Below are 23,823 nucleotides of genomic sequence, written 5' to 3' on the forward strand. Positions count from 1 at the left end.
GGAGGAAGCAAGGTTCTATTTATGGAAGCAAAGACCCTGCAATCTGTCCATTGTCACTCCCCATTTGCTCGGAGTACATTTCCTCGTTCAGGCCCATCAAAACCCTCATCTCACCTCAAATAAAGCCATGCCATCTCACTGCAGTACAGTTGTATTTGTGAAACTGAAGCACAATGCCATAACCAGATGGAGGAAAGAACCGATCCTGTCTAAAATTACACCAGCTTCAAAATCTATATTTTAGACAGGGAAAAGACGAGATTTTTATATTTTCTGGGGGATAATCATGCAAGCATGAGCCTGTATCTTCTATTAGATTAATTAAATAAATCCATAAATTGCTCCTGCAAAGCGAGAAAGTAAATTGTATGTACAGTAATCCCTCGGTATCGTGGTTCACTTATTGCGGATTCATTGCATTGCAGATTTCTTTTGATGATCAGTACAGTGCAGTTACTCTCCTGCACATCTTTGGTTCAGTTGGCATTATTGGCTATTTGACTAAAAAGTGGCAGCAGTGACTCATTTAAGGACAAATAATTTTTCACTGGAAAATAAACCTTAACGAACATTTTCAACTTACTCATTTGGTAAGTTACCTAAATGCTTAGTAATACAGTGAACATGACTTGTATGCCACCTGTTAACACACAAGCCACAGTGAGAGTTTCATGCAATAGATTCACAAATACCAACCTAGCCCAACATACAATATAGTTAATGCACACACTCAGAATAATATGGAACTGGTTGGGCCAACAATAGGGTACAAATGCAAGAGCAACATTTAGCTTTTCTACAACCTGGAGTTAAAAAGAGTACCACAAGGAATTCTAGGAAGCAGCAACAAGCACCATGATGTTTTGCACCACCTACATCACCGAGATTGTCACTATGAGGCATATTGCCGAATGGCTTAGCCAGCAAATCGCCCTTCCTTTGTACATCCGCATTGTTGACTTTCATGTCACTCAAGCAGAGCACACCCACCTTTTAAAGGCATGTGCTTGTGTAGAGTGGGTGGATAGCGACCAAGTGAACAAATAACGTTACCTCTCTAAAGTATCACATATTGACATTTAATTGCATATAGCCATCCATCTATAAATATGCAGTAAATAATTGGTTTCTACTTCTCAAATTCCGTCTATTGCTAGAATGTATGCCGATCGGATCGGTGTGATCGATATCGGCCGATAATTAGCATTTTTTGCCGATCGGCTTTCATGTCATAATTCAATCAATGATGTCATCAATCAGCTCCACACAAGACATTTAACTCTGTGTCGCCATTGCCTATGAATCCAAAAGCTAGTTTATTTTTTGCCTTGTCACGTGTCTTGCGGCGAAGTACTGTAACTATCTGGCGGCCAATAAAGTTTTTTTCAATCTTGTCCGTTAAAAAACTCATCGGTGTGGGATTGTTTTGCAAACAACAGGTAAGTTATTTGCAGTCTGTACACAACTGAAGTACATTGTGGGGAACGTCATCTAATGCATCTACACAAATTTGATCGGCCACCTGTAGAATGTACACAAGGAGGAGCATGCCGCGTTCAATTAACGCAGCGTGAAAAAATAAAAAAGGAAAAGCCAAACGGACGCAAACTCTGGACAACACCCGTCCATATAGCAGGGCCAGTGAGAAAGTTAGAGTAAGCATGTCATTAACAGCATTTATTAAAGTAATTTAATTGCAATAAAGTAATTTAATTACAGTAAGTTAGCGCCCATTATTTCTGCCAGGTTGTAATGTCGATCTGACCTAAACGTATGTCAGTGATGCCCCTTAGAGGTCATTGATGTTTTAACTTTTGTCTATAAAATGGTAGAGAATAATTTTGAGCTTGGATGGGCTGGTCCAGCACGCCCTGCTGAGGATAAGCGGTACAGAAAATGGATGGATGGATACAGTACTCAGTAGAAAGTACACAAGTCCATCCATCCATTTTCTAAGGCTTATCCGAGGTCTACTACGGGGGCAGTAGCTTTAGCAGGGACGGCCAGACTTCCCTGTCCCCAGCCACTTCATCCAGCTCTTCCGGGGGGATCCCAAGGCGTTCCCAGGCCAGCCGAAGGACGTAGTCTCTGCAGCATGTCCTGGGTCGTCCCCGGGGTCTCCTTCCGGTGGGATGTGCCAGGAACACCTCAGCGGGGAGGCGTCCGGGAGGCATCCGAATCAGATGCCCCAGCCACCTCATCTGGCTCCTCTCGATGTGAAGGAGCAGCGGCTCTACTCTGAGCCCGGATGACCGAGCTTCTCACCCTATCTCTAAGGGAGAGCCCGGACACCCTGCGGAGGAATCTCATTTCGGCCGCTTTTATCCTGGATCTTGTTCTTTCGGTCACGACCCACATCGCGTGACCACAGGTGAGGTTAGGAACGTAGATCGACCGGTAAATCGAGAGCTTCGCCTTTCGGCTTAGCTCCTTCTTTACCACAACGGATCGATACAAAGTCCGCATCACTGAAGACACTGGACCGATCCGCCTGTCAATCTCCCATTCCATTCTTCCCTCACTCGTGAACCCAAGAGACTTGAACTCCTCCACTTGGGGCAGGATCTCATCCCCGACATGGAGAGGGCACGCCACCCTTTTCCGACTGAGGACCATGGTCTCAGATTTGGAGGTGCTGATTCTCATCGCAGCCGCTTCACACTCGGCTGCAAACTGCTCCAGTGAGAGTTGGAGGTCACGGCTTGATGAAGCCAACAGAACCACATCATCAGCAAAAAGCAGAGAAGCAATACTGAGGCCACCAAATCGGACCCCCTCTACGCCTCGGCTGCGCCTAGAAATTCTGTCCATAAAAGTTATGAACAGAATCGGTGACAAAGGGCAGCCTTGGCAGTGTCCAACCCTCACTGGGAACGAGTCAGACTTACTGCCGGATATGCGGACCAAACTCTTACTCCGGTCATACAGGGACCGAACAGCCCGTATCAGGGGGTTCGATGCCCCATACTCCCGAAGCACCCCCCACAGGACCCCCCGAGGGACACGGTCGAACGCCTTCTCCAAGTCCACAAAACACATGTAGACTGGTTTGGTGAAGTCCCATGCACCCTCAAGGACCCTGCCAAGGGTGTAGAGCTGTTCCACTGTTCCACGGCCAGGATGAAAACCACACTGTTCCTCCTGAATCTGAGATTCAAATTCCCGATGGACCCTCCTCTCCAGCACCCCTGAATAGACCTTACCAGGGAGGCTGAGGAGTGTGATCCCCCTGTAGTTGGAACACACCCTGCGCTCCCCCTTCTTAAAAAGGGGGACCACCACCCCAGTCTGCCAATCCAGAGGCACTGTCCACGATGTCCACGCGATGTTGCAGAGGCGTGTCAACCAGGACAGCCCTACAACATCCAGAGCCTTGAGGAACTCCGTGCGAAAAAGCTCGACTATATCTAGTCGGAACTTCTCGACCTCACACACCAGCTCGGGCCCCTTCCCTGCCAGAGAGGTGACATTCCACGTCCCTAGAGCCAACTTCTGTAGCCGGGGATCGGATCGCCAAGGTCCCCGCCTTCGGCCACCTGTCCAGCTCGCACTGCACCCGACCCCTATGGCCCCTCCCACAGGTGGTGAGCCCATGGGAAGGGGGACCCACGTAACCCTTTCGGGCTGTGCCCCCCCATGGGTGCAGGCCCGGCCACCAGGTGCTCGCCTTCAAGCCCCACCTCCGGGACTGGCTCCAGAGGGGGGCCCCGGTAACCCACGCCCGGGCAAGGGAAACCTGAATCCATTTATTGTACTCGTCATAGGAGTTTTTGGAGCCGTGCTTTGTCTGGTCCCTCACCTAGGACCTGTTTTGCATGGGCGACCCTGACAGGGGCATAAAGCCTCAAGACAACTTAGCTTCTAGGATCATTGGGACACACAAACCCCTCCACCTCGATAAGGTGACGGCTCAAGGAGGGGCAGTACACAAGTATATACAATAAATGAACAAGTCATGTAAATAAAAAAAAAAAAAGGACTTGGGTTCAATCCCCGCCCCCGCCTGTGTGGAGTTTTCATGTTCTCCCCGTGCCTGCGTGGGTTTTCTCCAGGCACTCTGGTTTCCTCCCACATCCCAAAAACATGCATGGAAGGTTAATTGACAACTCTAAATTGCCCGTAGGTGTGAATGTGAGTGCAAATGGTTGTTTGTTTGTATGTGCCCTGCGATTGGCTGGCAACCAGTTCAGGGTGTACCCCGCCTCCTGCCCGGTGATAGCTGGGATCGGCTCCAGTACGCCCGCGACCCTAGTGAGGAGAAGCGGCTCAGAAAATGGATGGAGATATATATATATATATATATATATATATATATATATATATATATATATATACACACACACACACACACACACACACACACACACTAACTAAAAATCTATAAATTGGTCATTAACAGCATCATTTAGGCCATTTCCCTTCATCCATCACCCAATGATCTGATGCATCTGTCAGCAGCAGAAGAATAAACCCTTCATTGTGACCTCTCATCCCTGTGTACGAGGAACAAGAATATGCTTCATTGTCAGAAAAGTGGGACGAGTAGGGATCAGGACATGACCCCTTGCCTCACCCCATCCATCTCAAGCCACATCGGACATGTGACTTCAAATAGATCGATAAGACACAGTATTCTTGGATAAAGCAATAACCACCAATGTATATTTCACTGTGTGAAGAGCTTTACCTATAAAACTGTGACATTTATTTTACTTTACTATTACACTATCACTGTTAGTGTACAGTGGTTCAACAACTTGACTTCTGTTCTGGCAGTGTGACTTCAGTACCACCCAGTGACAGTGAATGGTTGCCTTATCTCTAAATGTGCCCTCTGACAGACTGGTGACCAATCCAGGGTGTTGATAGCCTTCTGCCCAAAGTCAGATGGGATAGGCTCCAGCTCCTCGAATAGCATATAGAAAACTGATGAATGGATTGTAACTACAGACTGGTAAATTGCCATCTTTTGAATGGTCATTTAGTCATGGTATGTACATAGTTTACATTTTAAACTATTATTTTCTTAATGTTTTAATATAATAAAACAAGTGGCAGTACTCATTTCATAATGAATGCCTTCTAAATATAAATAAATCACAATTTAGGTATGTAAACAGTCAGTTACACTAAAACCACCAATTATATTTGAATACACTCCCCTCCAAAAGTATTGGAACAGGGAGGCCAATTCTTTTACTCTTTCTGCAGACTGAAATCATCAGGTTTTGGGAAAAAAGATGAAAATATGAGATCAACAGTACAACATAGATTACTAATAAACGTTTCAGATGGTTAGTAATAGCATTCCAAATTGTGTATCAGATAAAGAAAAACAAAGGAAACGATCTCTTGTCTCACATTCATCTTTTGTCAAAAAATGTTTTCAGTCTTCAACAAAAAACAAATAAAAGGAATCGACTCACTGTTCCATTACTATTGCAAGGAATGTAGGACTTTTTTTTTTTTTTTTTTTTTTTTTAAAGAATTGTAATTATGTAGCCCATGTGTCAAACTCAAGGCCCAGGGGCCAAATCCAGACTGGCCATCATTTTATGTGGCCTGCGAAAATAAAATCATTTTCATCAACTTCCATGATTCTTGCTAAAATCTTCTTACCAGACCCCTTTTTACAGTAACATGATGGGGGTGGGACGGTTTAACAGTACCCCTGATTAATGTTATGGGGTGCTGTAATCCAACGCCCTACCTCAGCAATATCTTTTCTATTTCACGACGACCGTCTGCGCATGTCAAACATCTAACGAGAGTCAACAAGTAAACATTGATTCGCCCTAGACATCAAGTGTATACTGTTTATCCTACTGGTACTTCTGGTCTAAAAATAGATATACAGTGGAACATTGGGTTACGAACTTAATTTGATCCATAAACCCGTTTGTAACCCAAAATGTTCTTAACCCGAGGTAATGTTTCCTATTGAAATTAACGGAAATGCAATTAATCTGTTTCAGCCTCAAAATTAAATTATACTTCCCTTTTTTATCAGTGTGCTCTTAAAAAGAAATATAGTGCAATATAGAAATAAGTGAAAACACACACTTTTAAAGAACTAAAACACTCAATAAATATGATAAAGTAAATGAGCAATAAAACTTAACTAAGAAGGGGAAATTGGGAGGAGGACTACAGCTCCTCATTGAAGAACAGCCTTCTTCCATAATAATTCTGATTCAGGTGCTTTTTTTTTTGTCTGTTTCTTTTATAATTCACTGGTTGATTTTGGCATAACAAACCGCTCCAGGGAAACCTTCTCTGTCCAGAAAATAAATAAATAAAAATCGGAAAGTGGGACATCACGTTGTCATTTAAAAGATGAATTGCTCTGTTGGCCAATTTGCTGCACATGTCTTTTGATAATTATTTTTATTGCCTCGCTCACGCTATCACCAGCTAAAGCTTTCTCAGTTTTGTCAGTTTAATAAAAAGCAAAAAAACAACAACAAACATACAGTGCCCACCTGAGTTGCATTGCATAACACAGTCAAAGACGGTTGCACAACGCGCAGATCTTTCTGCTCATCTATGTTTCCTAAAACTATTTTTAGCAGTTTCACTTTTTATTTTGGGTGTCATTATGACTGTTTAGCCCTTTGCTGACTTTCTTCGAAAAAGTTCCATGTGACAAAAGCGCACCTTTTTCAGTCTTCATTCATAATGTGGTGGCTGCTGGTCGCATCGCATTGGATAAATGTGCGTGTAGGCAGAACGTCCGCCTTGCGAACGCGTCCGTGTAGAGATACTTTGACATGATTACGGCAACATTAACCGTTCATTGTTTTAATTAAAGAGACGCTACAATTCAATAAATAACAGACATATTGTAAATAGTATTTTTTGATGAAAATACAATTATTCCAGGACTTCTTTTACGACAACAATCACTATTAGATTTGTGATTGGATGATCGAAGATGTGGAGGCGAAACCTTCGCCTAGAACAGATTCCGCCTTATGCCGCGGAATTGTGAACTCATTTTCAGGCTACATACAAGTGTTTTGCACAGAGTCAATGATCGTCACACAGCGAGTAGAAGCACAACATAGATCCTTCTGTTCGTCCATACAAAGACCGTTCGCGAACTGAAAATATATAACTCGAGGCAAGTTTTCTAAGTTTTATACGTACCCCAAATTGTTCAGAAACAATCATTTGTAAACCGAGGTTCTACTGTACATATAATTTGTAATATTTTCGTGATATTATTTTATTTTCATTTTCATCATTTCACTTTGTCCTTTTCAAGATGACTCAGCAGCAGTGGGGGAGTGCCCTCTATTGACCAGCTGCCAAGATCAAGCCTGCGACCCATTGACTTCACCAGACTTGCATTCTTCATTTGAAATGGTTTTCTTGGCCTTTACTGTAGCCCCTTTCAGTTCTTGTTTGTTTCTGGGGGTTTCTCCCCTTCAGTATCCTCTTCAGAAGGTAAAATGCATGCTCTATTTGATTAAGGTCTGGTGATTGACTTGGCCAGTCTAAGACCTTCCACTTTTCCCCCCTTATGAAGTCCTTTGGTTGTGTCGGCAGTGTGTTTTGGGTCATTGTCTTGTTGCATGATGCTTGATGCAGTTATTGCAAGTAAGGGTTATGCCACCAAATATTAAATGTTATTGACTTTAAGTTAATTTAATCATGTCTGTTCAAATACATTTGCTCACTTGAAAAGTGGGTGGCTTCAAATAAAAGGTGCTCTGTCCTGAGTTGTTTATCACATCTAGATGATGAAAGCTGGAATTCTGAACTTTTGTCTCATATTAATCTTTTGACCCAAATGTCTTCAGTATACAAAAAAAAAAAAAAAAAAAAAAAAAGGAATTGAACTTGCCGTTCCAATACTTTTGGAGTGGACTATAAATGGCAATTTCTTTTGGTGGGTTAATTGAAAAGGGTCATGGGTCAAAACGTAGTGTACTACAATACAATACATGTGTGAACTGGAAATGATTGCTTGTGACTGAAATCTGTTTGGTGAAAAGCAGCAGCATCATTAAAAGTAGATTTTGCGATAACCACCTCCCTAGGAAGTATGTGTAATAATTCTTGCTGTGCATGGTTTGAAGGTAAACACGATCTCTATTAAGTTATGCGCTACACAATTACTGAGCATTAAGGTGGAAGGTTAAATTGAACTGCTGTGAATCTGTATCTTTGGGATCAATCATTCTTGATGCATATAGATGTGCACTCACAAAATGCAATGCTGTTGCAGGCCTTTGACAAGCCAGACACAAATAATTCGATTGACTGGTTCCTCCACTACGCTAGTGTCTTGAAGTGAGCTCAATGTCGACAGACATGACAGATTCTGATGGTTGTGATTTCTGCATAATGTAACTGACTGGAAGTCGTCCAGCATTTAATGCGTTTTACACATAGTTTCATCGTAGAATTATTACATTGTTCTGCTTTGACTATTTAACGACAAAATTATGACTGGAAACAGTGAAGCAACACCTGTATTTACAGCCCAACATACATACAGAAATAGAGGACACCAAGGTAGAGTCTAAGGCTACTGTACCGTATATCATGGCTGAGACTGGAATGCTGACGTTATGCTGTAGTTGACAGTCACTCAAGATATCAATCCCACTTTCTTCCTTCCAGTTTTTGCTGGCTCGTAATCCGGTGTTGTGGCTGCTCACTCATAAGTGTTGTGATGTCATGCAGACAGTAATTAGCATTCAAGTACCAAGACACCAGTCAGGTGGTCTGGTATTCTTTCTACAGCTATTCAGCTTGCACAAGACAGTCTTCACGAAGATGCTGTATAAACTGACGTTTTGTTTATTGGCTTGAAATTATGGAGGAAAAAAAACAAAAAAACTATTGACTGCAAAGCATGATGGACAGGCAAGAAACCACGGTCTAATTAACATTTAATTTAATCCAGGCCTCGACTGGCCCTAACTATGCAGGAAAGTAGAGCTAGGAGATTTATCCTTTTAAATCGCTTAATTTGATTCTCTTTTAGTTTTACATATTAAAAAAATGCAGCTTTCATAGTTCATAGCGCCTGCCCCTGATGTATACTTCTTACAGTAACAACATGGCTGCAGATAGAGGCACTAGTTTACAAAAGCAGTCACTGTTGCCATAGGTTGCAATATTACGATCACTCCATTTTATTTATTTTATTTTTTTTAGAAAAAAGCTACTCGCAAAAGTAATCCCCGCGAATAAACAGACATGATGACTTTGACATAAAAATATAAAAAAAACATATATATATAAAAAAATATAAATATAAAAAAAACAAGCCTGGTGGGAGGCAATCAGGGAGTCAATCGTACTGAACATACTGTTGTATAGAGCAGTATGCAAGTGAAAGTATGTATGCAGCTCAGTAAAACAGTGTTCAAGTGTACAAAGGTCAATGGATCAGTCAAATACATACATTTCGTCACAATGACATGTCATGTTGGTATCAGTCATTGTCAAATGAAAATAAGTTCAAGTGAGTCCAGAAAATCCTTAAGAATAAAATGTTCCAAGTGGCTTAATAAACAAAAGCTGGGGCATGATGAGCAGTGGTCATTAAAGCAAATAATTTAGCCTTTATGTACAGTAGAAGTAGTAGTAGTCATGATGGTGGTAGTAGTAGTATTACAAATGAAGGGAAAATAAAATAATAATGTCCTACCAGGGAAAATAATACTTTAGACCACTGCTACACTACGGTAAAAAACGCATACCGTGCTATACCTCGTGCAGCCCTGGGCTCGTCTGATCACTGCTTAATTCACTTAATACCGGCAAGAACTTAAATGTGCGAAGCCTACAGTGAAAACAGTCAAAAAGTGGACCAATGAAGCCAAGATGGAACTTCAAAGCTGTTTAGACTGCACAGACTGGAGTGTCTTTGAAAATTCAGCTGGCAGCCTGGATGAATATACGGACACTGTCACATCCTATACCAGTTTCTGTGAAGAGGTTTGTGTACCAACAAAATCATTTCGGACATTCAACAACAACAAGCCGTGGTTCACTGCTAAACTTAAGCAGCTTCGCCAAGCTAAGGAAGATGCATATCAGAGCGGGGACAGGCCCTGTTTTATCAAGCTAGAAACCAGCTTACTAAAGAAATTAACATTGCAAAGAGGATCTATGCAGCAAAGTTGGAAAAAACAGTTTAGCACGAACGACTCTAAATCAGTCTGGCATGCATTCCAATCGCTGACTAATTACAAGCGACGATCCCCCCAAGCTGAGAACAATAGCACACTAGCCAACGACTTGAGTACCTTCTACTGCAGATTTGAAAAGGACAGTTTCACACCACACACCCACCCGGCCACACCCGCGACCACAACCACACCTCTGACTTCTGCGTTAACCATCCATGAACAGGATGTGAGACGCATCTTCAAACAACAGAAGATTAACAAAACGGCAGGCCCGGACCATGTGTCGCCATCCTGCCTCAAAGTCTGCGCGGACCAGCTCGCTGCAGTCTTCACTCAGATCTTCAACAGATCTTTGGAAATGTGCGAATTTCCATCCTGTTTCAAACGCTCCACCATCATTCCAGTCCCCAAGAAACCTGCAATCTCTGGTCTGAATGACTACAGGCCTGTCGCTTTGACATCTGTGGTCATGAAGTCCTTTGAACGCCTCGTGCTGGACCACCTCAAGAGTGTCACAGGTCCCCTGCTGGACCCCCTGCAGTTTGCCTACCAAGCGAACAGGTCTGCAAATGATGTAGTCAACATGGGACTGCACTTCATCCTAGAACACCTCGACAGTGCAGGGACCTACGCGAGGATCCTGTTCGTGGACTTCAGCTCAGCGTTCAACACCATCATCCCTGAACGCCTTTCAACCAAGCTTCTCCAGCTCAGCGTCTCACCTGCCATCTGCCAGTGGATTTACAGCTTTCTGACGGGCAGGACACAGCAGGTCAGGCTGGGGGAGGCCACCTCATCCACACGCAGCATCAGCACTGGGGCACCCCAAGGTTGTGTCCTCTCTCCGCTGCTCTTCTCTCTCTACACGAACGACTGCACCTCAGCGAACCCGACTGTCAAGCTCCTGAAGTTTGCAGATGACACCACTGTCATCGGCCTCATCAAGGACGGTGACGAGTCTGCATATCGACAGGAAGCGTAGCGGCTGGAGCTGTGGTGCGGCCGACACAACCTGGAGCTGAACACGCTCAAGACTGTAGAGATGATCGTGGACTTCAGGAGGCATCCTTCGCCACAGCTGCCCCTCACGTTGTCCAGCTGCATTGTGTCAACCGTCGAGACCTTCAAGTTCCTGGGAATTACAATCTCTCAGGACCTGAAGTGGGCGACCAACATCAACTCCGTCCTCAAAAAGGCCCAACAGAGGATGTACTTCCTGCGGCTTCTGAGAAAGCACGGCCTGCAACCGGAGCTGCTGAGACAGTTCTACACAGCGGTCATCGAATCAGTCCTGTGTTCTTCCATCACAGTCTGGTTTGGTGCTGCTAAAAAAAAGGACAAACTCCGACTGCAACGGACAATCAAAACTGCTGAAAGGATTGTCGGTACCCCCCTACCCACCAGTGAGGACTTGCACGCTGCCAGAACTAAGACAAGGGCGTGCAAAATCCTCTCGGACCGTCTGCACCCCGGTCACCGGCTCTTCCAGCTCCTTCCCTCAGGTAGGCGCTACCGATCAACGCAAACTAGAACTAGTAGACATTCCAACAGCTTCTTCCCTCTTGCGATCAACTTCTTAAACACCTAACCTATAATTCAATTCCAACAAGCTGGAATTTTTTTGACTTGAGTTCGTTGTCACATTTCTGTGGGGCCAATTATGTATTACTCGTGCACTCACTGTAGTTGTCTCGCCATGCTGCACTATTTGCATATACTGGCCACTCATGCCAGAGTAGCATCTGCTCCATTTGCACACTGATTGAGGAGTATCTGTAACATTTGCACAACCAACATTGTCCCAGATGATCGCACTACTCGTCACTTTAAACCGCATACACTCCTTGAAGTCTCAGCGCCCTTTGCACAATGGTCATTGCACCAGACTATTGCAATATTAATCATTCGAACTGCTCTAAGTGCTAGAGGACTCTGCATCTTTTTGCACAATTGTTTTTTGTCAATGTCTTTATGTCTCCAACGTGTTCTGTAAATTGACTGTCTGTTGTACTAGAGCGGCTCCAACTACCGGAGACAAATTCCTTGTGTGTTTTGGACATAGTTGGCAAATAAAGATGATTCTGATTCTGATCAATGCAGAGAAAATTTCTTCTAAAAGCCAGCAAGACCAGTACAAACCTGATAACATTTAAGACAGTGTTTCCCAACCTTTACTGAGCCAAGGTAATGTTTCACTTAATAATAATCTCATGGCACACCACCAAACAAAAAGTGGAAACATGGGTTAATTATGCACTTTCTGCTATCTAGTGGAAGAGCATTTAATTGTTGTGCCTGTCACTATATGTCGCTGGGATAGATACAGGAACAAAGATACATAATTGGCAGTAAATTAATGATTTTAGACTGATTACAGTAAGTGAAATAGTGTAACTTCCTGTAGCACAACTCCTGATTTCTAATGGCAGTCAATGGCACACTGATTGGGATCGCTGCTCTAAATCATTCAAAATCCCCATTGCTGCCCCCTTATGGTCAAAACAGACCAAGACGACAGAAGACATTAAATTTTAGAAGATTCAATTAAGATTTTTTTTTTTTCCACTAGTATGTATGCGAGCATTTGAGATGGAAATGTGAAACAAGTTGAGTATATTTTATGAATGGATTTGAGGATGGTATGTGAATAGATTTGATGTGTTCATGCGAGTGTGTTTGACCGATAAGTGTGCAAACAATTGAGACGTCTATGTGAGCGTGTATTTATATGAGGTAAAAAGTAAGTGGTTTCAAAACAAATATGGCATTGACATACAGCCATAAAGTACAATAGTAAGCCTAACTTAAGCAGTAGCGTTACATAGCATTATACTTTAGAGTGCATGCATATATATTTTTAATGTATATATGTCGTATACTTGTTGATTATTGTGTTACAATCACGCTTTTCCTTATTGATTTAAAATGGTTGCTTTTAATGTGTAAGTGTTGTAGGATATGACGTAATGGTCTGCCAATCAGAAGCAGTGTCGTGTATGACGTAGGGCGAGGGTGGCTCGTCTATCAAGAGTGACACGTCGTCATTCGGACGCGGATGCTGCCGAATAAATGTGCCTTTCGGGCTAAAGCGCAGTGGACGTGTGTTTACTCCTGGACTCAAGACAGAGTTTCAACACCTCTGCATTACAATCTGAAACATATACGGTTCGTTGCAGGCAGGATGGCCGGATAGTCGCATTCAAGCTCCCCTGCGCCGGTGTACCTAATGAGGTGTCCAAAGGAAATGAAGGACGTTAATTGTCGTTGTGAAACTCGTGTCATAGATATGCACTCCAGACTACACACAGTCAGTCAAATATTGTATGACTTTTTTAAATATAGGTACATCTCAATAAATTAGAATATAGTTGACATTTTTTTCTTCAGTACTTATAGAGTGATTAAACACTGAAGTATTTTTCAGAGGGCAAATTCCAGCCTAATTTCTACATTAAAAATCACGAAATTTCTTGAATTAATTGACTATTTCGTTTGACATGATATTTTAGTTTCTCAATATGGGGATTTTTTGTTTATTTGCTATGTGCTACAATCATCAAAATAATACATATTTTAAATATGAAAAATACTTCACTCAGTGTGTGCAGTTCATCTCTATAATTTCACTTTTTGAATTGAACTACCTAATAACAGATTTACACAATTCACGTGTGAGCATGATTGACATGAACTCGTGAATGCTAGTGATGTGTGCGAGAATGTGATTGACGTGCTCACGTGAACGCATTTGAGTCGTGTTGATGAGAGCAAGACGCGTGTGTGTGAGAGCATTTGAGTAGTGTTGATGAGAGCAAGACGCCTGCAATGATAGCATTTGAGTAGCGTTGATGAGAGCAAGACCCGTGCGTATGAGAGCATTTGACCGGTGTAAATGAAAGCATGAGTAGTGTTAATGAGAGCAAGACTCGTGCGTATGAGAGTGTTTGAGTAGTCCTTATGAGAGCCTTTCAGTAGTTTGTGTGTGTGTGTGTGTGAAAGCATTTGAATAGTAAGTGTGAGAGCTAATCCTGAATAATGTCCCTAACGGCCCCTCATATTTTGTGTTTGGCACACGCATTAGTGAGCTGGAGAAATTTATTTGGCCAGAGACGCAAGGGGGTGGGGAGTGAGTGAGGGTACAATTCAATCTTGCGAGCAGTTTTAAAAATGCACACACACACACACACACACACACACAACTTTAGAATTGTAGAAAATTGGAAAAACGTAAAGCTGAAGTTTCTAACAGACATGAGGTGTACACTGAAATAGCATAACACTAACAAACAAGCTGCGGCTACTCCACCGAGGCAGATACCAGCACAGATCTCTTCCACGTTGGGTATCAAACAAAACTAAACCATCGTAACAGCATGAACCCAAGACTGCTCTGATTGAAATGGGTCAATAAATGCTCGCACATGAGAGCACAAACTTACAAACATACGCTCGCAAACACCTCCCACTGGCCTTGAGATCTGCTGACCACACACTTTAAGTGTTTAACCCCATCGATGCCATGTTGGACACTCATGTTGTGCTACATTCCCTCAAGTGAGTGCTATTGATCCCTCCAGCAGGGGGAATGAAACAGCTTATCCATTAAGGTTGAATCGGTCTGTCGCCTCTCTGCTACTTGCAGCAGATGGAGAGCAATAAACAGAAGGATGAGGAAGATGAAGGTAGGAGACTGAAGGAGAGATGTCAGAATCTGAGAGATAATGGTAAGCAAGAGGATGAGTCAAGAAGAAAAACATAACTGAGGATAGAACTGTTTTAGAGAGAGTATGCATGCTTACAACAAGATGTCTGCCATTCACATACAATTAATCAACAACAACAAAAAATCTGTAATCGAAAACACATGAGAATGTGTTCCCATAGTTATGTAGTTATTAGCGTGTTCCCACACTGTTCTGTTTCGCTTCGGGAAGTGAAAATCTCGAGAATTCGATGCCACTCAACTGTTTTCTAATTAACACATACTGCTCACATTTTGTTGACTTACCAACATGAGGCCTCATTAAATGAAAGGAAATGTAGTGGCATACAGTCAAGCAATTCTAACAACTCAAGTAATATCAGAATCAGATAGCAGCATGTGAGGCATCTTAAATTATGAACTAAGACAATGTTTCACCATGTGTGAAATGCAGTCTATTGTTTCAAAATGAAGTAAACACACTGTACTTGCGCAAAATAACTATTCTGGACACAAACAGCAAGGCAAGAGTTACTTTAAACGAAAGGTTTGTCAGCACAACTATTTGAGGATATGCAATTGTGAATCTGCGTGCTCTCAGCGTACAAAGCTTTTCCTGAATATAAAATTTGACGGCGGCCGCCTCTGCCAAGTTCTGGGCCGCTTTTGCCCCGATAAGCTCTGATAAGCACTTATGACTTAAACTTGACTATTTCTTTAATGGAATTGTATTTATTTATTTCCAACAGTCTTTTCTCTTAATTTCAAAGCTCAAATAACTTTGCACATAGCTCCTTGGCCTCAAGATGGGAGCAAATCACGACATGAAGCTCTTCAACTCACACCAACATAGTTCCTTGGCACCAAAATGCTTGGCACCAAGGTGGTAATGGTAAAGATAGTAAGGAAATTTTAATTTTCAGTGAATAATAGAGGATTGATTCCCTAAAAAACAAAAAAAACAAACAAAAAAAAGATTTATTTTAACAAGAATATTAAAAACACAGATGTGATGATTAAAAATTAAGACAAAAGACACCACCTACACAGGGGATATGGTGATTAATATTAATGTTTTCTTCCCTTACAGCACTTAGGACATGTGCAGAAACCACCTTTTAAACGCACACACACTTTACAACCATGGCTTTGAATTAATGGCCTTCCTCCTTTTGTACACACTCCCAGATGACTCATAATAATTTAGCAGATGCATTACGGGTAGATATTGAAAGTAACATATCCAATATAGCCTTGCCTGAAGTCGAGTCCACTGGCTCATGACTCATGAAAAACTAGTACTAAATGGGTCCATCACCTGTGTATTTCTCCTTTCATCAAAATAGAGGCATATTTGCGCAATATGGACAACAGGGACGTCTGGGGTGGGGTGTGGGTGCTCAGGTGACCAAAGAGCCCTTTTGTCAATTTATTTTATTTTTTGCATGTGCTTGTGTCTGAAAGCCTGTCTGTGACATTTCAACGATAACATTTTACGTAACTGTCCAAAAATATGGGTTGAAATGAAGCTAATTGAGGACTTTGACTGAGCGAGTGTGTGAATGAGGGGAGGGAAGCATGAGATGCGTAACGAGTCAGATGCGGCGTAACAGGGCAGTGAATCAGGCAATTGCTACCCCCAAATATATCCCCCCTCTAATTTACCTCCCATACATACTCATACACAGTTTTGCAGTCATTAAAACAACCTTTTTTAATATGTTGTTACACACATTTCATTGAGCTACTCTTTAACGCATTACCTATGGCGCGCACATGAGCTATCACACACACACACACACGAGGTGTTTTAATGTACACTACAGACCCTTTCCAAAAAAAAATTAGTATCATGGAAAAGTTTAGTTATTTCCATAATTCCATTCAAAAAGTTAAACTTTCATAGATTATAGATTCAGGGCCCACAATTTAAACAATTTCAAGTATATATTTGTTTATTTTTACATAATTTGGGCTTCCAGCTCATAAACCCCCAAAATCAGGAATTCAAAAAATGACAATACTGTGAATAAATCATCACTCAGTTTTTGTAGAAGACAAAAAAATTACATTATATCAATCAAAATATGGGACTTTCAAAACGATCTTCAATATTGGTTGGGAATCCCTTTGCTTTAATCACTGCCTCGATGCCCCGTTGCATTGAGGCAATCATTGCCTGGGAGTTATGGAAGCCCAAATTTCTTCTTAGTTTTGGGTCTGGTTGCCCCTCATTTTCCGCTTGATAATACCCCATAGATTATCAATAAGGTTTAGATCCGGCGAGTTGGCTGGCCAGTCAAGCACTGTGATGGCATGGGCATCAAATCAGGTTTTGGTGCTTCTGGTGGTATGGCAGGGGCCAGGTCCTGCTGGAAGATGAAACCTGCATCTCCATACAGATCCTCAGCAGAAGGAATTGTGAAGTTCTCTAAAATATTCTGCGAGACTGTTGCGGCGACCTTGGATTTAAGAAAGTAGAGTTTACCAACACCTGCACTGTATATTGCACCCCAAATAATGACTGACTGTGGATATTTCACACTGTACATGTACTGGCTTAAGCAGGGGGAACACGTCTGGCACTGCAGGATTTGAGTCCCTGGCGGCGTAGTGTGTTACTGATGGTAGCCTTTGTTACTTTGGTCCCAGCTCTCTGCAGGTCATTCACTAGGTCTACACTTTTAGCTAGGTCATTTAGCAGTCTGCTCTTGTCAATCGCCTGCATTGCAAGATTTTCAAGTCTTATTCCCGCCTAAAATAAAATTCCATCTCACTGTCTCCCCGTCTGACAACTCTAAATTGCCCGTAGGTGTGACTGTGAGTGCGAATGGTTCTTTGTTTGTATGTGCCCTGCGATTGGCTGGCAACCAGTTCAGGGTGTACCCCACCTCCTGCCCGATGGTATCTGGGATAGGCTCCAGCACGCCCGCGACCCTAGTGAGGAGATGCAGCTCAGAAAATGAATGGATGGATGCCTCCCTGTCCATTGTCTTTAGCCCAGCCTGTACCTCTACCTTCACGTTTACAGAGAAGGACCTCTCAATTTGCTCACTTGAGTGTCCAGTAAGGAGCTACAATTTTGTATTGTGTTGCCACAAATGAGGATGCCCCTGACAGAGAATCGCAAAGAGGTTCTATATATGTTTGATCGGCAGCGTACTCGGATTCAGAGATTCCTAAGGCTGCCATTTCCACAAGTGCCAATTCTTGGGTGCAAACGAGTACTTTAAATTCACAGCCACTCCACCGGTAAACACAGAGAGCTGTGTGTTCAACGAGTCTCTTTGAGAATGCTGAGTCTCACACAAAAATGTGAAACTTTTAAAAGCACCCCAGTTTCTCAGTCAATTCGACATGTGCCCCTTGTTTACAGTAAGTGAGCTATTACGAGTTGTTACTGATTTAGAGATATTTTTATTCAATAAGATAGAGCAAGGTAGGAATAAATAACCAGTGAAGTATTATCCAAACTGATGCCAAGCAAAAGCAAAACTTCAAATCACCATACGAATGTGGTGGACCTCACGGCGGCAGACCTTGCCACGGGGTCACGCCGATATCTGCCGCCGCCCCCGCGTCAAGGTCTACTGCTGGCCAACTCGATTCCACTATGGTCCGGAGGTCCGAAACAAAGCGGGCGTGTGCGACTTCCTCTGCCGAGGCTGAGGAGGGGCATGAAACTTCCAACACCGATCTTTACATTTTCCTGCTTAGCTGCACTTGGTGGACAAGGAGCAGGCTGGACAAACTCTGCGGTCGCCACCTGCAAGGTCTACCGCTGGCCGACTCGGTCTCCGCTAAGGAGCGGAGGTCTGAGCCCAAAGGACCGTGTTCATCTTCCTTGGCCGGCCAGCGGAGACGTGAGGCGTGAGGCTGGCCGGGCAAGGACGCTCTGATGGTCCAATCCAGTTAGTCGTGGGGAGGAAAAAAAATTAAAAACCTTCTGTTCACAAATGAATATTTGCAATGTAGTCGTTTTTTGTTTTTTTTAATGCAAACACATTTACAGATACCAAATACTTCACATTTCTGTATTTAAAAACTGACTAAGCCCTGTCCATGAAGTCTAGGAATGTATTTTTTATTTATTTATGGAACCTTATGCAGGTAAGGTATTTGCAAGGCCACCCTGGCTGCAGACAGCAGAGTAAAACAAAACAAAATAGAAGCAAATACAGAAAGAAATTGTACAATGTGATATAGTAACAAGTTAAATATTACATGACATCATAGCACGTTAAATATAAGGTCCATAAAAGGCATGTGAGCGAATATTCTGTAAAGCTGGAAAACCTGCATGAAGAAAAACAATTGCCTGAATGCCAAGACATGAGAAAAAAATTGTCTTTCTGAATAAATAAATATATGAATAAATGCAGATGACTATCGATGTGATTTATTGTTCTCAAATTTGTAGTGGAACTGTTTAAGGATTCAGGCTCATGTCCCTATTGCATTTTCCAGCTGAGAAATCACAACTATAGTCATCTGCAAGGTATGGATAAGCATATGTAGGTATGTCATCTCAATAATATATATATATATATATATATTCAAATTTATTGAGATGTACCTGCATATAACAAAACTCCCTAGCTCAAAGATTGTTTGCAGCCAGGTTGGCATTGCAAATGAGAATCAGTTCTTAATTGCCTCATCTGGATAAAGGGTTAGGTTTTAAAGGTATCAAAAATATTAGAAATTTACATTATGATATAAAATAACATATTGAAAGCTTGAAATACTAGCATTTTTTTCGATCCAGTAGGAGTGAGTAATGAGCAACATCAGCCTCATTTGCTTAAGCTCCCCGGAACCAATTAGTGCGAGGGAAAACACAAACCACATGGGCCACAGGAACCTGTTGTTACCAGGAACTCAAAGTTCCTGGGCTGGTGGGTGGAAAAGCCCCTTATTTATCTGTTAATTCATATGGAGAAACAATGTTGTGTCTGCTTGTTAGCTTCACTTGACTATGGTTCCTTTTGTCATGATATACAATAATGAGGTTTTTTTCTGGGTAAAAAAAGGTTTTTGGAAGTTTCAAACACCACCAAGCATTATTATTCTTTCCATTTCCACACAATGTAACTCACCAGTCCATATTTAGTGTAAATTAGAAACATGGTTAGCTTCAAACATGAGGAGATACAACTGAAGTCCTACACCCACGTAACTCCATAGATAGACTTATTAAAACTTGTATTCCAAATAAGAACCAAGTTCTGACAAAACCCATCATTGATATGGCCTGCTACCTCAACCATCTTCAGTCTGACAGTGACAAATATTATGACAGTTTTAAAGACGGGTTGAGAATTGGTCAAAAGGTGAAAACAAGCACATAAAGTATGCGGAGTAGAGTAGGCTCATCTCTCGTGTTATGCATCATTCAAAGGCATTTATTCTGTAGACACATGACAACATCTGACACTTCAAAGTTTACTGATCATTAAGGTCTCTCGAGCACTGATTAAAAAAAAGATGTGGATGGCCAGGATGAAATCATATAAGGTCAATTCACATGAACTGTAATGATTCCTTTAGTGATCCTCAAATATCCTTAGTACAGATACTGCAAGCCTGTATAATCAATTTCATATGAATAAAAATCACTTGTGTCTTGAAAGAACAACTGTGTGTCAAACAAATTACATTGCAAGGCGAGCGTATGCACGCATTACTGATGCTCCAAATATGAGGCTTTATCTCTCACAGTTCCTGACATAATAATTGCAATTTCTTTACACACCAAAATACACAAGCGTAAACAGGACTCCTCAGGAGCAGTGAGGGAATTTTATTCATAAAGGGGCAGGAAAAAAAAAAGGATTAACGAGATGAAAAAGGACCAGCGAACAGAAATAAAATATTAATTTTAAACACACACACACACAATGCATAGACAGTGAGAAAGAGGAAGCTGTTCACCAAAGATAGATTGGCATTGCTGGCAGTGTCTGTAAGCTTGAACTGTGACATCCATTAAACAATTGAATATGAAACTGAGGTACAGTGCTTAACAAATATATGAACCCACTGAGAGGCCAAAGGTGCCCGAATAACAAGGTTGGTAATTACCAAAATCATCTTGTATGTTTAAGTAATGGTTAATTAATTATAAGTATATACGTATTCAGAAAGTATGCAGACCCCCTTAAATTTTTCACTCTGTTATATTGCAGCCATTTGCTAAAATTACTTTTCATTTTTCCCCCCCTCATTAATGTCTACACAGCACTCCATAGTGACAGAAAAAAACTGAATTGTTGAAACATTTGCACTGTTAGGACTGTATTGGACAGCTGATGAGCAGTGCCTGGTTTTCCCCACACATACCGCTTAGAATTTAGGCCAAAGAGTTCTATCTTGGTCTCATCAGACCAGAGAATCTTATTTCTCACCATCTTGGAGTCCTTCAGGTGCTTTGTTTTAGCAAACTCCATGCAGGCGTTCATGTGTCTTGCACTGAGGAGAAGCTTCCGTCTGGCCACTCTGCCATAAAGCCCCGACTGGTGGAGGGCTGCAGTGATGGTTGACTTTCTAGAACTTTCTCCCATCTCCCGACTGCATCTCTGGAGCTCAGCCACAGTGATCTTTGGGTTCTTCTTTACCTCTCTCACCAAGGCTCTTCTCCCCCAATTGCTCAGTTTGGCCGCACGGCCAGCTCTAGGAAGGGTTATGATCCTCTCAAACTTCTTCCATTTTAGGAATGTAGAGGCCAGTGTGCTCTTAGGAACCTTAAGTACAGCAGAATTTGTTTTGTAACCTTGGCCAGATCTGTGCCTTGCCACACTCTGAGCTCTTCAGGCAGTTCCTTTGACCTCATGATTCTCATTTGCTCTGACATGCACTGTGAGCTGTAAGGTCAGGTGTGTGCCTTTCCTAATCAAGTCCAATCACTATAATCAAACACAGCTGGACTCCAATGAAGGTGTAGAACCATCTCAAGGATGATCAGAAGAAATGGACAGCACCCGAGTTAAATATGAGTGTCACATCAAAGGGTCTGAATACTGGCTGTGTGATATTTCAGATTTACTTTTTGAAGAAATCTGGAAAAATTTCAACAATTCTGTTTTTTTCCTGTCAATATGGGGTGAGGTGTGTACATTGAGGAAAAAATGAAAAAGGATTTTAGCAAATGGCTGCAATATAACACAGAGTGAAAAATTTAAGGGGGTCTGAATACTATCCGTACCCACTGTAGGTTGACATTCGCTATAGTCAACTGCTGGCTGAATATCGTGCTGCTGAGGTTATGCTTATTCCCATGTTTGTGTTAATTGGAGACTAACACCAGAAGTGGGTAGAGTAGCCAAATATTGTACTCAAGTAAGAGTACTGTTACTTTTGAATAATATGACTCAAGTAAAAGTAAGTAGTCGTCCTCCAAATATTTACTTGAGAAAGAAAGTACTCATTTAAAAAACTAATCAAGTAAAAAGTAACTTTGAGTAACTTCTGTTTAAAAATAAATAAATAAAAGAGCATGAACGTCAAATAAAATTAAATACAAAAATAAGACATGGGAGTCCACACACACCTCACACCATTTCAATTTTTAAGTGCTCAAAAAAATTACACATGCATTGGGCCCTAAAGGAACATTATTTACTTTATTTACTTAAATGACTGAATGAAGAAGCTGTTTCCTGACCAGACTTATTGATTTTGTGTGTGTGTGTGTGTGTGTGTGTGTGTGTGTGTGTGAGAGACAGAGAGAGAGACAGAGAGATAGATAGATAGAGAGAGAGAGAGAGAGAGAGAGAGAGAGAGAGAGAGAGGGAGATTGCAGTATGGCATGTATCCCTAAAGAAGAATGTTTTACAGTGACTTAGAGCTAAAATAGAGCTAATAGAGCTAATGTTGCCATATGCACTGCCAAAGGAACAATAGAAGCATCTGAAACTAATGGCAAGGTGTTATCTCAAGTTAGAAGTGGGCTGAAATATCCACGTTTGGGCAGACAAAAAACTACACTGCTTCGTAAAGCTGTTGTTTTTCGGAGTCTGTAAAGTAAACACACGGTTGTGCTGTCATGTGTCTGGCTTGTGCCATCTGACTGGTGAACTGGAGTCAAATGACACGAGTGATCACGTTGAATTAGTGCAACGGTGCCCTATACAGAAGTCGAAGATGAAGTGTTAAAATACGGAATCGATCACGATCATTGTAACGGAGTCAAGGTATTGATTCTTCTCAACATAAATACTCAAGTAAAAGTAAAAAGTATGGTGCCTTCAAACGACACTGACAAGTACAATTTATCCAAAATGTTATTTGTGTAAATGTAACTTGAGTAATTGGAGTGCATTACTACCACAGAGCTGCAAACCTATAAAAATTCACTTCCAGAACAATTTGTCAAAATTTGTCTGAATTTCCATATTTTCAAAATTTTGTCAAGAACATTATCATGCAACAGTCATAATAGCTAATACATTATGGCTTCAATATTTTCCATTTAAATATTTTTTATTACATCAACCTTATAATGGCACAGTTGGAGTCTGAAGCAAATTACCACCATATGAGATTTCAAAACATTCCATCATCAAAAATATCTGTGTCTATGGATTGATTCGTCTTTGCCAATTCCGGTTTCAACCCTAGTAACAAAAAAGAAGCAAACTTTGTTAAAGCAGATTAATCAGATTAAAACTCAGTACTCTATTTTGTAAACAAACAAATAACATCCCCTCCTGGAAGCAGTCACCTTTTCGTGGTGGAGGGGTTTGTGTGTCCCAATGATCCTAGGATCAAAGTTGTCCGGGGCTTCATGCCTCTGGTAGGGTCACCCATGGCAAACATGTCCTAGGTGAGGGATTGAGGTTTTCCTTGTCCGGACCCGGGTCACCGGGGCCCCCCTCTGGAGCCAGGCCTGGTGGTGGGGCTCGAAGGCGAGCGAACTTTCGGGCTGTGCATGCACCCATGGCACAGCCCGAAAGTGTAACTTGGGTCCCC

At 41.9% G+C, this 23,823-nt stretch overlaps 1 protein-coding gene across 2 annotated transcripts in view; it reads right to left on the reverse strand.

Annotated features, from left to right (window-relative positions):
* The window catches only part of sh3pxd2aa (SH3 and PX domains 2Aa), a 152,517-nt gene that overhangs the window by 72,651 nt on the left and 56,043 nt on the right, over window positions 1-23,823 (reverse strand). The window lies entirely within an intron of this gene.

Source organism: Phycodurus eques, chromosome 6, assembly GCF_024500275.1.
Source record: "Phycodurus eques isolate BA_2022a chromosome 6, UOR_Pequ_1.1, whole genome shotgun sequence".
NCBI classification, from domain to species: Eukaryota; Metazoa; Chordata; class Actinopteri; order Syngnathiformes; family Syngnathidae; genus Phycodurus; species Phycodurus eques.